Source organism: Aythya marila (assembly GCF_965140915.1).
Source record: "Aythya marila genome assembly, chromosome: 1".
Taxonomy (NCBI): domain Eukaryota; kingdom Metazoa; phylum Chordata; class Aves; order Anseriformes; family Anatidae; genus Aythya; species Aythya marila.
The window spans coordinates 50,139,555-50,154,943 of record NC_139042.1 but is presented as its reverse complement, the minus strand read 5'-3'; positions in this window follow the sequence as shown (position 1 = coordinate 50,154,943).

Here is a 15,389-nt window from a genome sequence, read left to right as displayed (position 1 = left end):
TGCAGCCCCTGTGAGAGTGGCTGGTGAGGTGTGGGCTTGGCCAGGATTAGAGGCAACCACATCTACATTTACTAATGAAGCCTCTATGGAGCGCAAGTGACAAGGAGTGTGGTAAGTAGGGTGGGCAAACAGGGTGTGGTACATCAGCCAGGGTATGGTGTGGCAGGGTGTGTACAGAGTGTGGAAGGTGAACCACTTTCTTCTCATCTGGGAGCAACAAGAAATAGCATTATACTGAAATAAAAATGATGTCCACCCACTGCAACTGCCAGAATGAGGCTGAAACCTAGACAGAGGGACCCCAGGGAGAAGCCTTCAGCCAAATAGACCTCATGAGGACTGAAAGAACTGCCCAGACTCTCAGTTGCAGGGAACTCCAGAATCTGGAAGTCTCCCTAGGGACTGAAGGCAGAGATGAGTGCCATGGGTGCATGCGTGCCCTGCTGGATGATCTTTATCAGCAAGTTGACGTGTTGTGAGAGGAGCTCACCAGGGAGAGTAGTATCCAACAATCCAGTCAGGAAATTGATACATGGTATCATGCACTGACAGAAACTAAGTGACCACAGCCCTGCCTTAACTCCTTGCAAGGGGGAGGTAAGCTCTGATGTGATGACTCACAAGATAACTGAATCTGGACCCTTGTCTGTGCAGAGCAGAAGGAGTCATAGAATTATTAAGGTTGGAAAAGACCTCTAAGATCATCTGGTCCAACCATCCCCTAACCAATCCAAGCAATAATCACCCACTAAACCATGTCCCTAAGTGCCATGTCCAATTTACCCTTGAAGTGGCCCTGTGTAACAGATGTGATGCTCTGGGGCTGGAAAAAGGAGGGTGCATGAGTAAATTGTCAAGATCCAGGAAAGGACAACTGTACAAAGTTGGCCCAACCAACCACCTATACTAGAATCTGTGACACCAAAAAAAAAAAGCACAAAGGATGTCAGTAACTGCAGTTTCCTTTCTGAGAGGTATTGAGAGTCATCTGCACTCTGGACAATCTCTCTAAAGAGGTTTGCTGCCTGCCAGGGGCCTGCATTTGTGGTATCATAAAGAAGCTACCAGTCCTGGTAAAGCCAGAGGAATATCACCCATTCTTACTCTTTCGTATAGGGCTAAATGAGGCTATAATGAGGAGATTAAAAAATATCAAAAGGGACTTTACATCTCTCAGAAAGATGTAGAAGGGATTTGGAGTGTATGTAGTAATCACCATCCTCCCAGTTGGAAACTGGGACCACGGAAGGAGACAAACAGTCTGGGAGAAGGATTAGCTGCATGCCTGGTGTCGTGCTCAGGGTTTTGGGTTCTATAATCTCTGACATACCTTTGAGAAACTCAGCATATTGACACCAGATGGGGCACACCTGACCAGGTGGGGCAAGAGTATTCTGGGCAGCAAGCAAGCTGGACTTATTACGAGATCTTTAAATTAGATTCAGTGAGGAAAGGGGATACACTTCTGAACAACAGAAGAGAACCAGGGCTCATCCACACTTGAAGAAGAAACTGAGAAATACCTACAAAATGTCCCAAAGGAAATAGGGAGGGAACCTCTAAAATGGTGATACGTCTGATAGACCAATTGAAGTGCCTCTACACCAACTGACACAGCATGAGAAACAAACAGGAGGAGTTGGAAAACACAGCACAATTAGAAAACTATGACCTAAGTACTATCACAGAAATGTGGTGGGATGAATCACACAACTGGACCACTGCAATTGAGAGCTACTAGCTTTTCAGAAGAGGGAGGCCAAGAAAGAGAGGTGGAGATATTGTTCTGTATGCTAAGAAATGGAAATATTTCAAAGAGTTGCCTCTGAGGAAAAGCCATGAACAAGTTGAGGGCTTGTGGATATAAATTAAGGAGCAGACCAATAAAGCACAGCTTATTGTTGGGGGTCTATTACAGGCTGCCTGATCAAGGAGAGCCTGTTGACAAGGCCTTCTTGTTTCAACTACAAGAAGCATCTCGCTCTCAGGTGGTGATGGTGAATTTCATTTTTGATGGTGAATTTCAGCCATTTAGAGTTTAAGATCAGAGGCATTATGGGCTGCAGCAACCATGCCCTGCCTGAGTTTGTGATCTTGAGGAATATGGGCCTGGAAAAAGCAGTCAGGACCCTGAGCTTTAGAAGAGAGAACTGACAGCTGTTTAAAGACTTAGTGGATGAGAACCACTGGGACACTGTCCTCAGGGAAAAAGCAACTGATCAGAGATGGTGCACTGGGTTTACACAGCAAGGGTTTGGTAGCGGGGGCAGTCTCTGTGAGAAGAATCCAGAAACTGTCCCATGTTAGAGAACAGTCAATTCCAGATGGCTCCAAAAGGGACCTGCTGCTGCCCAGAGCTGAGCCAATAAGTGATGTTGGTTGTGCCTCTGTGAGAGCAGACTTAAGAAAGGGAAAAAACTGCTGTCTGACAGCAGCTGGGAGAGTGAGATGTCACAAACAGCCCTGCACACCCCAAGGTCAGTGAAGAAGGAGACAGAGGAGATACTCCAAGTATCCAAACAGAAGTTCCCCTGTGGCCTGTGGAGAGGCCCCAGGTGGATCAGGCTGTCCCCCTTCAGCCTATGGGTCCCACATGGAGCAGATCTTGATGCTGCAGCCCATGGAGGAGCCCCTGGTAAAGCAGGTGGATGCGGCCTGGAGGAGGCTGCGGCCCATGAAGAGCCCCTACAGGAGCAGCCCTGGGCCAGAGCTGCAGCCCGTGGAGAGGAGCCCATGAAGGAGTAGGGATCTGGATGGAGCTGCTGCCTGTGGGGAACCCATTCTGTAGCAGTTTGCTCCTGACAGATGGACCCCATGGTATGGAGCCATGTTGGAGCAGTTCTTGAAGAGCTGCTGCCTGGAGCAGCATGGGATCAGTTCCAGAAGGATGGCGTTTTGTGGCAGGGACCCCTAGTTGGAGCAGGGACAGAGAGTGATCATAAGTGAGCAGCATAGATAAAGCCTTAAGGACTGACTGCAGCTCCCATTGCCCTGTTCCCCTGCACCACTCAGGGGGAAGACAGAAGAAGGTGGATGGGAGAGAAGTTGTTTCTATTTTGCTTTTAGTTTCTCACTGTTCTAGTCTGTTAGTGATAGGCAATAAACTACATTAATTTCCCTATGATGAGTCTGTTTTACCCTTGATAGGGGTACCCTTGAAACTGTCGAATGTTGAGTGATCTCCCTGTCATTATCTTAACCCTTGAGCCCTTTTCATCACATTTGCTCCCCCTTTTCTTTTGTGAAGGGGAGGTGAGAAAGCAGAGTGGAGTTCAGCTGCCCAGCAGGGTAAAAAAAAAAAAAAACACCACAGCTGGCAACTATTCAAGGAAATGTAGATCACCAGAGCTTTCCATCCCCATGTGTAAGAAATCAAGCAGGAGAGGCAGGAAACTGGGGTGGCTGAACAAAGATCTTCTGGACTAACTGAGGTGTAAGGCTGCAATGTACAGGCAGTGGAAGCAGGGACACATAGCCTGGGAAGAGCCTGGATATGCAAGAAGGGGATCCAAAAAGCCAAGGCAAAGATGGAACTGAGCTTGGCAAGAGATGCAAAGAATAACAATAAGGAATTATATAGGTACATTGTCTAGAAAAGAAAAGCTAAAGAGAGTGTACCCACTCTGATGGTGCACAACATTTTTGCCTCCATCTTCACTTGCAGTCAGCCTCCCCATATCTCTCAAGTCCTTGAACCCCTAGGCAGAGGCTGGGGGAGCAAAGTCCCACCCACTGTAAGCAAAGAGCAGATTCTAGAGCACCTGATAGAACTGAACAAGTACAAGTCTATCAGTCCCAATGACATGCATCCCAGGGCACTGAGGGAATTGGCTGATGGCATTGCTAAGACTCTTCCCATCATATTTGAATAGTCCTAGCCATCAGATGAAGTCCTTGGTGACTGGAAAAAGAGAATCATCACTCCCGTTTTTATAAAGGTTAGAGAGGAGGTCCCAGGGAACTACAGACGAGTGAACCTCACTTCTGTGCCTGTGAAGATCATGGAAAACATCCTCCTGAAAGCAGTGTTAAGGCACATGCAAGACAAGGCCATCTGAGACAGCCAGCATGGCTTCACCGAGAGAAAATATTGCCTGACCAATCTGGTGACTTTCTGTGATGGAGTGGCTGCATCAATTGACAAGGGAAGACCAACTGATGTCATCTACCTGGACTTACATAAGGTCTTCCACATGACATCCTGGTTTCCAAATTGGAGAGATATGAATCTGAAGAGTGTAATACTCAATGGATAAGGAATTGGCTGCATGGTCACACCCAAACTGTTGTGACCAGAAGCTCTATGTCCAGGTAGAAGCCAGTGGTGAGTGGTATCCCTCAGGAGTCTGTCTTGGGACTGGTGTGCTTAATATCTATCAATAAATAGTGGAATCAAATGCATCTTCAGTAAGTTTGCAGATGAAACCAAGCTGAATGTGCAGCTGATACAACAGAAGGAAGGTATGCCATCCAAAGGGACGTGGACAAGCTAGAAAAGTGGGCACACCCAAGGAGGGGTGTCCCCTCGACCAATGAGTGGGCAACCTAATGAGGTTCAACAAGGCCAAGCGCAAGGTGCAGCACCTGGATCAGGGCAATTGCAGACATGTACAGATGGGGAAAAGTCATTGAGAGCAGCCCTGCAGAGAAGGTCTTGAGGGTTCTGGTGGATGAAAGGCTTGACATGAGCCAGAAGTGTGCACTTGCAACCCAGAAGACCAACTACATTCTGGGCTGTATAAACAGAGGTATGACCAGGAGGTTGAAGGAAGCAATTGTCCCCCTCTACTCTGCTCTCAAGAGGCTCCATCTGGAGTAGTGCATCCAGGTCTGCGGCCCCCATCACAAGAAGGATGTGGATCTGTTAGAGCAGATCCAAAGGAAGTCCACAAAGATGATCAGAAGGCTGGAGTACCTCTCCTATGAAGAAAAGGCTGAGAGAGCTGGGGATGTTCAGCCTGAAGAGGAGAAGTGTTCAGAGAGAAGTCATTACAGCTGGCCAGTACCCAAAGGGGGCTTATAAAAAGATGGAGAGAAACTTTTTACATGGGCAGATAGTGAAGAGACAAGACAGAATAGTTTTAAACTAAAAGAGGATAGATTTAGCCTAGATGTTAGGAAGAATTTCTTTACTCAGAGGGTATATGGTACAGGAACACATTATCCAGAGATGTTGTGGATGCTCCATCCTTGGAGGTGTTCAAGGCCAGGTTGGATGGGTCCTTCACCAACCTGATCTAGTGGGTGGCATCCCTGCCAGTGACAGGGATGCTCTTTACTAGATGATCTTAATGGTCTCTTCCAGCTATTCAAGCTCTAATAAATGGATCAGTCTTCAAAATAGAACTATAATCAAAGTTTACAATTTATTAAAGGAGTAGAGGTAAGCAAACAGCGCTGGGTGCACTGGGAGTCTCTGCTCCACCAAGACGCATAGCAGTGTAGTGGGCTTACGTGACAAGGTTTTGGTAGCAGGGGGCCATAGGGGTGGTTTCTGTGAGAAAGATCTAGAAGCTGCCCCATGTTTGGGAAGGGCCCCATTGTTTTCCAGAGCCGAGCCAATAAGCGATGTTGTTTTGCGCCTCTGTGAGAGCATATTTAAGACAGGGAAAAAAACACTGCGACACAGCAGCTGGGAGCAGTGAGGAACGGCCGTGCAGGTGCCAAGGTCAGTGTAGAAGGAGGGGAAGAGGTGCTCCAGGTGCCAGAACAGAAGTCCCCTGCGGCCTGTGGTGAGGACCATGGTGAAGCAGGATGTCCCCCTGCAGCCCATGGAGTACCACAGTGGAGCAAGGTTCCCCTGCAGCCCGTGGAGGAGACCACGGTGGAGCAGGTGGCCCTGCACCGACGGAGGCTGCCGCCTGTGGAAGACCCCTGCTGAAGCAGATTCCTGGCCGGACCTGTAGCCCGTGGAGAGGAGACCACGCAGGAGCAGGTGACCTGGCAGGAGCTGCTGCCCGTAGGGGAGCCAGGTTGGAGCAGTTTGCTCCTGAGGGATGGACCCCGTGGTACGGACCCATATCTGGAGCAGTTCTGGAAGAGCTGCTGCCTGTGGGAAGCCCACGCCAGATCAAGGACTGTATCCCATGGGTGGGACCCCACAGCACAGGGGACGAGAGTGACCGAGAAGGAGCGGCAGAGAAGAAGTGCTGTAGACTGACCATAACCCCCATTCCCCCGTTCCCCTGCGCCTCTCGGGGGGAGGAGGTGGAAGAGGGTGGATGAGGGGGGAAGGTGCTTTTGGTTTCTTTCCTTTGTTTCTCACTTCTCTAGCTTGTTAGTAATGAGCAATAAATCTTACTATCTTCTTATGCTGAGTCTGTTTTCCCCTTTACAATAATTTTTGCGTGATTTTCTCGTCCTTATCTCAACCCTTGAGCCCTTTTCACATATTTTCTCCCCATTCCTCTTTGAGGAGGGGGAGTGAGAGAGCAGCTGTGGTGGAGCTCAGCTGCCCACTTGAGTGGAACCATGATAACCAGTTACAAGCAGTTGATTTTTATGCTCCTAGGCTGATACATATTCATTACTACTTCTAAAAAAACCAGGGTTATTATAATTAGTTTCTGGAATCCAAACCCTCCTACTGGAGCATGCGTATCAGTCTCCAGTGGTCCCTCTGGGGGTCTCTGGGGATCTCTCGTGCTGAAGGCTCATAGTCTTCCTCCCTCTTGTCCCTCTCCTTTGTCCAACTTGGCTGTATGTCAGAGACTTGTGCAACGTCCCCTGTAAGCTTTGTCTTTTAGTCATTCTTCAGCTTTCCCCTTCTCCTTAATCTCCTGGCCAGATAGCAGAGACTTGCATAGTATCCCATGCAATAGTCATAATAGTTAGCAGTTATTCTGAAACCCCCCAGATATCAGAGACTTCAAGGAAAAGCCTACAAATACATTTCCCTTCAAGCTCTCTATTGACACAAATTGCTAAAACATTCCTTTGCAAGGTACAAGAACTATATACATTAACCACTCTGTTTTTCTTAGACTCGTGGTTATACAAGGGTATGTAAGACAGAAGGTCACATTCATCATACCATGAGGCCCTAGAATTGTTCCATATTGACACAAATCAGATGAACACATTTCACAAATCTATTCTATGATTTAGAGTTGTTTTGTTTGTTTGTTTGTTCCACTTCAGAAATCTTTTTAGGTTCCAACTTACTTCTCATTTTTCTCTCTGTCTTAAATTATTATTTGCATGTTATCTCAGTTATGTTATCTAAGTTTCTGGGACCTAAAGTAAACATTTGTTTTCCTGAAAGATATGAATCTGTATCTCAGACTAATTTATGGTAATCCTACAGATTTAACAGCTTCATTAATAAAAGTCACTAGTCCCCATTCTTCTAATTTTAAACAGCAAAAACTGTAGAAGAGATCAGTAGAAAAAGGCTACTGGGAACTCCCTGTAGGAATGTGCGATAGGAAAGGTTAAATAAGTTATAGAATAATCATACTGATAAATATATTCTGCAGTAAGACTGTAGATGAGACAGTACTAGCAGAAACACAGATTTAATTCATGCTGAGTATTTTGTGACTTGACTCCTTAATATATTTTATTTCTGTAGTACAGTTTGGCTATCTCTTTCAGCATTGTTATGATGAACATTTTTACCTATTGTTTACCTGTTGCACACCTAATAACACCCTCTACTCTTTCATAAGTTAAGTTGAGAATCTGACGATAATATTCAGAACTGTTTTAGAAAGTATTTATTACTCCTATATAACTGAATTTTCACATACATTTGACTTGAGCTGAGGAGAAAAAAGAGGTTTATAATCTTTGGAAAAGTGGGCAGGCCACTAGGGAGGACTATAAGGATGTTGCGAGGCTGTGCAGGGACAAAATTAGACAGGCCAAAGCTCATCTGGAGCTCAATCTGGAGCTACTCCCATTAAAGATAACAAAAAATGTTTTTATAAATACATCAACACAAAAAGGAGGACTAAGGAGAATCTCCATCCTTTACTGGATGTGGGGGGAAACTTAGTTACAAGAGATGAGGAAAAGGCAGAGGTGCTTAATGCCTTCTTCGCCTCAGTCTTTAGCTGCAATACCAGTTGTTCTCGGGATACCCAGTACCCTGAGCTGGTGGAAGGGGATGGGGAGCAGAATGTGGCCCTCACTATCCATGAAGAACTAGTTGGTGACCTGCTACGGCACTTGGATGTGCACAAGTCGATGGGGCCGGATGGGATCCACCCAAGGGTACTGAGTGAACTGGCAGAGGAGCTGGCCAAGCCGCTATCCATCATTTATCAGCAGTCCTGGCTATCGGGGGAGGTCCCAGTTGACTGGCGGCTAGCAAACGTGACGCCCATCTACAAGAAGGACCGGAGGACTGACCCAGGAAACTACAGGCCTGTCAGTTTGACCTCAGTGCCAGGGAAGCTCATGGAGCAGATTATTTTGAGAGTCATCAAACAGCACTTGCAGGGCAAGCAGCCGATCAGGCCCAGTCAGCATGGGTTTATGAAAGGCAGGTCCTACTTGACGAACCTGATCTTCTATGACAAAGTGACGCGCTGGGTGGATGAGGGAAAGGCTGTGGATGTGGTCTACCTTGACTTCAGCAAGGCTTTTGACACCGTTTCCCACAGCATTCTCCTCAAGAGACTGGCTGCTCTTGACTTGGACTGGCGCATGCTTCATTGGGTTAGAAACTGGCTGGATAGCCGGGCCCAAAGAGTCGTGGTAAATGGAGTCAAGTCCAGTTGGAGGCCAGTCACTAGTGGTGTTCCCCAGGGCTCGGTGCTGGGGCCGGTCCTCTTTAACATCTTCATCGATGATCTGGATGAGGGCATTGAGTGCACCCTCAGTAAGTTCGCAGATGACACCAAGTTAGGTGCGTGTGTTGATCTGCTTGAGGGTAGGAAAGCTCTGCAGGAGGATCTGGATAGGCTGCACAGATGGGCTGAGGTCAACTGCATGAAGTTCAACAAGGCCAAGTGCCGGGTCCTGCACCTGGGGCACAATAACCCCAAGCAGAGCTACAGGCTGGGAGATGAGTGGTTGGAGAGCTGCCAGGCAGAGAAGGACCTGGGAGTGATGGTGGATAGTCGGCTGAATATGAGCCAGCAGTGTGCTCAGGTGGCCAAGAAGGCCAACGGCATCCTGGCTTGCATAAGAAACAGTGTGACCAGCAGAGCTAGGGAGGTGGTCGTCCCCCTGTACTCAGCTCTGGTGAGGCCACACCTCGAGTACTGTGTTCAGTTTTGGGTCCCTCGCTACAAGAAGGACATCGAGGTGCTTGAGCGGTTCCAGAGAAGGACGACGAAGCTGGTGAGGGGTCTGGAGAACAAGTCCTACGAGGAGCGGCTGAGGGAGCTGGGCTTGTTCAGCCTGGAGAAGAGGAGGCTCAGGGGCGACCTTATCGCTCTCTATGGGTACCTCAAGGGAGGCTGTAGCGAGGTGGGGGTTGGCCTGTTCTCCCACGTGCCTGGTGACAGGACGAGGGGGAATGGGCTTAAGTTGAGCCAGGGGAGTTTTAGGTTAGATGTTAGGAAGAACTTCTTTACCGAAAGGGTTGTGAGGCATTGGAACAGGCTGCCCAGGGAAGTGGTGGAGTCAGCATCCCTGGAAGTCTTTAAAAGACGTTTAGATGTAGAGCTTAGGGATATGGTTTAGTGGGGACTGTTAGGGTTAGGTCAGAGGTTGGACTCGATGATCTTGAGGTCTTTTCCAACCTAGAAATTCTGTGATTCTGTGATTCTGTGACTTAACTTAGTAGATAACTACAGAATTAGTATATATGTAGTAAATGTATGGCCTATATTACATCATGCTATCATACTATATACTTTGTGTGTATATATATATATATATATTTTTTTTTTCTCTATGGACAACTTCTCTTCTTTTATCTCACTGATTTTTTTGGATTATGAACAGAGGGAGAAATTATAAATCTCTCTTAAGTGTATGACACCAGATAGATGGTGATAAAAGTATTGACTACACAGTTCTCCACCGGTGAATGAAGTGCTATAGTAATAAAATATTTACCAAAATTTTGTTCACTTTACCAAAATTGTCATTTAAAAGTGAAATTCCTCTGAAGCTGCATTTCTCCATAAAACAGGTGTATATATATAACAGGTGAGTTAGGAAACTTATTCTAGATTATTATTATTATTATTATTATGTATTTAATGTAACTTCGAAGTTAGGCATCTAGCCCAAGTCTGACAGACATAAATGTGCCCCAAGGGAAATTAACAAGATGCTTAAAGACCATTATATTTCCTTTTTCATAGATTAGGCCATAAGGGGGAAAAAAATTATACATTGAAAAACCTAATATCCAGAAAATACAATTATTTTTATTTAGGAGTATGTGTATCTTTGCTAGTTGTTGAGTAGGAATACCAGAAATTTTTATCTCTATTTCCACCCTTTAATTTTGGTGAATACAATGAAGTCGACAACAACAAAATATTTCCAGTTAATCATATATCAAATTTTTGAGATGTGCTAGGGTACTGTTTTAGACTTTTACCTAGCTCTCCAGAAGATGATTGGTCTCCCATAAGCCCATGATTTATTTATTTAGTTAATTAGTTAGTTTCTAAAAGTTTTTTCAAACGGCATTAGACAACTGAATTAAGCCTTTAAGCTAAAAATCTTCAGATTTTTCTTGGTTACCTTCAGATTTTTCTTGGTTACACTTTTCTATGGTTACCTTCAGAGGTTACCGTAGCAAGACAAGTAGGTAGAAGTATGGTAGAAGAGCTTTTTTTCTTGTTGACTGAAAACTTAGGGTGATTAGATCAAATGTAAACATCTAACTATACTCATGCAAGCTAATTTAAAAGAATAATACCTAAGCAGGAAGGATATAATCAGTCTACAGTTACCAGCTTATTTTTCACTTGATATACCTACATAATAGGCAGATAAATTCATAGCATAATTTTGGCTGAAAGGAGAGGTCAGTCATCTGGACAACTTTTTTCCAGCTGTGTACAATTGAGTTTTGAATATCTCCAAGGATGGACATTCCACAACCTCTCTGGACAATCTCTTCCAGTGTTTGGCTGCCTTCATTTCTCTTACCAAGTAATTTGAATTTCCCACACTAGAGCTTGTCTCTGTTGCTTTTCAGCCTGTCACTATCGCCGTTGCCTTTCTACCTTCACTTTAGGTAGTTGTAGAAAGGAGTAAGATACTTGACTCCCTTAGTTTTCTGTTCTTGACCGACAGTTTTCAACCTCTTCTCATGTTGTATGTATTTCAGTCTCCTAGACAATTTGATAGTCTTCCACTAGTCTCAAATCAGTATTGCAATGTCTTTGTTGCAAAAAGGAGCCCCAAACCATTCACAGTACTTCAGACAAAACCTCTGAAGCATTGAAGAGAAGGATCATTTCCCTAGACCTGTTGGAAAAGATCTTGTTAACACAATCAAAATGGTGTTGTCCTGCTTTGCCACAAGACCCATTGTTTTGACCACCAAGATCCTCTATCCAGTTTTCTACAAAACTGCCTTCAATCCAGTTCCCAGGATGTACTGGATGTACAGGGTTATTTTGGTCCAGGTGAAGGATTTTATATTTCTATTTTTTGAATAGCATGAAGTTTCTGTCAGCCAATTTTTACAGCCTGTTGAGAATTCTTTGAAGAGCAGCCTTGTCTTCTGGAGTATCAACTGTAAATTGGTATAATCTGTGAACATGCTGAAGGTACAGACTGTCCCATCATCCAGATGCATAATAAACCAGTACTGGCCTCAACATGTGCCATTGGCAACCAGCCACCAGAAAAAATATGGTTAATCACATCCTATTGAGTTCAGTGATACCCCTACTTTTCCTTTCACTTTATAGTCTACATATCCAGGATATATTTTATCAATTTTTCTAGAAGTATATTACGTTTCAATAGACTTGCTAAAGTCAAAGTAAACAGCAGACACTGGTCTCTCACCACGCATAAAAACAGCATTTCATTATAGGAAACAATCAAATGACTATCTATATCTTTATATGTTTTATATTTGTTTAAGTGTATGATGTTGCCTTGGAATCCATTTGCAAACATAAATAGCAATAAGATGCAGAATAGCTGAAAAGGGTTAATCAAGGTCAAAATATGTTTGAATAATTTCAACTGGTTTTATAATTAAATGATTATATGGATGATGGAACAATGGTGGATGTAATACATGTATATATTGATTTTCAGAATACTTTTGAGATGGTGTCCTTAGAAGCTTAAAGGATAGAAATCAACAGCTTCATGTCCAGTTGGTACTGGGACTGAGCAGGGTACCTGAGGTTTGATAGCTGGGCCCATGTTGTTCAATATCTACCAACAACCATACACAGTAAATGTTGCAGGAAGAACAGCCGAAGACATGACACACACCAATATGGTCAGATCATGCTCCTTTTATTACCCAAACAGTCTGACTCTTATGGCAATTTAGCAGGGGCAGATAGCATCTAACACAAGATTATTGGTCGAATGCACTCAGACAAACAACTGTAAGAAAACAACCCTACCTGCAAGAAAACAACCCCACCTGCAAGAAAACAACCCCCTTGTGATTAGCAGTCACGTAGATCTTGTCCTTGAAGGAAGTGCCAGCTGCTTGCAAAAATATTTTTAATTACTCAATCGGGTGATAAAAGAACATCGTTATGGCAACTCCTCCTAGTTGTCCTTGTAGCTTGGTTTGCTCAGCTGCAGCAAGTCATGGCCTCCTTGCTGTTTCAAAAATTCCTCAACAAGTCAGAACATTCATAGGAAAAAGTGAGTTCTAGGCAGTATCTGGCACACATATAAGCTCTTTGACAAATAAATACCTTGAAAAACTTAAGGCCTGGACCAAAGGAAATTTCTTGAAGTTCCTCAAGGAAGAGAACTATTTTTCGCATACAGGGTAGAATAATCCTGGACACAAACGTAGCTGTTTGAATGAGAGCTCTGAGGGAAAGAACTTAGGAGTAATGATAAATGGACAAAAATCTTCTCCAATAAGGCACATTACACATTGTGATATGGCTGCCGGCCAGGTTAAACCACGACAGATACACAAGAAGAATTGTATCTGGCCAGTCAAGGTAAATTATAATTTTTTGCTACTCAGTGTTAGCAAGACTGCAGTTCAGACATTGTACCACTTTAGCTTGCCATTCTCATTTCCAGAAGGATATGGAAAAGTGGGAGGGAGTGTAAGAACAACATATCTCCTAGAAGGCATGTTAAATGGAGCTGGATTTGTTCAGTCTGATAATAAGGCTAAGAGGTGATTTAAAATCTGTCTACTACTTTTATTTCCTTATAGTGTTAGGACCTACAGGGGGCACTGGCCATGAGTCTGAGCAAGTCCAAATTATTAAATTTTATTTTTTTTTTTTTTTCACTAAGAGGTCACTAGGCACTACAACAGGTTAGAGAGGTTACAACAAAGAGGTTACTCTTACAGATTTTCATACTTTTGCAAGACCCAAGACTTCAGAGAAATTATGTCTTTACTCCAAAACCTTTCTTAAATTAGAGAGGGAATGGTTTCCTGTCACTGGGAATACCAAGGTTGTAGCTTTTGATTCCATAATTATGAAGCAGGTATTGGATGAAATTTAGAAATAATACGGGAAGCAGACAATACAGCCTACATTTCTGCTTCTTTCTAAATTGTCTAATTACATGGTACTAGTTAATATTTCTTTTATTTCTATTCCTTTTAACAAATGTATCTTGAACTAAATTAACCACAGTGAAAAAGCCTGACTATTAAAAGTGATTTAAACTTGCTCATCTAATAACCTAGTAATCAGGAGAGTAGTTCAGAATATTTGGGTTTTAATTCTCCTATGCTGATAGGGAAATTTAGCAATTCCTAAAGAAGTTTTCATTTCTTTAAAAATAAATAAATAAAAATAATAATAAATAAATAAAAAGATGCATCTGAAATAAATTCTATATTATTCCAAATGCATTAGAATGTTCTAGCAATGAAAAGTCCAAGCATAATTGGGCATCCTCTGAAAATATAAGTCTCTGTGGTGCTGCATACAGAAGAACTCATAATTTGTTTAGATACACCTAGCGCTGATACACTTGGCATTGTCAAAATAGTGGCACATGTGAAGTAATATAATGCTCCATCCTTAAAAAGAGTGTAGTGCTCCTTGGACTGAGATGACTCAGATTAACAACTGCTAAACTGTTCCCAGGATTTTAGCCTGGAATTTGGACACAGAGATTTAATTGCAGTACCATATTAATCCAATAAAACATACGTAGGTCTAAATATGTATGCTTTGGGGAATAGAGGCCATTAATGGCTCCACTAAAAATTAAGGGAAAGGAACAAAATTGAAAGCTGATAAATATATTCACACCATATGTTTTAAGAATCTAATTTTACATGACTGTGTCAGCAGCCTAAACTCTGTTCAGTTGCTTGAAAACACATTGTGGAGGAGTCTCTGTGTAGGCTGTTTCTTATGATTATATATACTCTAACTTCAGTACTTATATGCAAAATCCTTTTTTGCCATATAAAGGAGATAAATGGCACAGATAAGAATAGATCGAGGTTTTCAGACTGTTTCTCTAGTCCCATAGTCACTGATCTCTATTATCACTTGAGGATTTTTTCTACCTCAAGACTATTTCTTTTTCTTGCATTTTTATAAGAAAAAAAAAAAAAAAAAAAAAAAAAAAAAAAAAAAGATCTTTGTGGAATAAAATAGTTCTGTACAAAATGCTAACTATTTACTTAAAGGGAGTTAACTAGAAAAAAAAATATTATATATATATATATATTTTCTTTTATTTCTTGTGTCCTACCATCTCACTAATCCCAACCCACTGAAGCCCCCAGTGATGACATAGACAGACACAGTTTTAGCCCTGGCAGGTCTCTGTGGGAGATGCCACTTGCTTGGGGGCAAAGGACTGACAGATCCTGGTGGACATGACAAAAAAATCTTTTGTGTCACAGAGCAGGTTTCCTCTGCAGTGGTCGGGAGGGAGTAAAAGAAAAACACATCCCCAGAGCATTGTAAAGAGGCCCTATGCCATGGGGGACAAACCCACCACAGGCATACCACTCCCTCTGCAGCCTTAGGAGTAATATTGGCACTGGGTTCAGGATGAAACCTAAGAGAAAAATTAGATCGAAAGTTTTCCTTTATAAGTTAACTTTATTATTAATGAGTCTTTTCTCTTTTTCTGAGAATTATCTGACTTATAATGTTGAACTTTATATACCTGGTGTGACCCTTTAGACAAGGATTTTGAGTGTAACACTTGCTTATGGAATGGATAAGATTTCATTATCCAACATTTAGGAGGTGGACTTAAGTCTAGACAGTTAAATGTAGGTGTTTGCATGTATGCTGGTTGTCTAACCTCCCATTATCATCAAA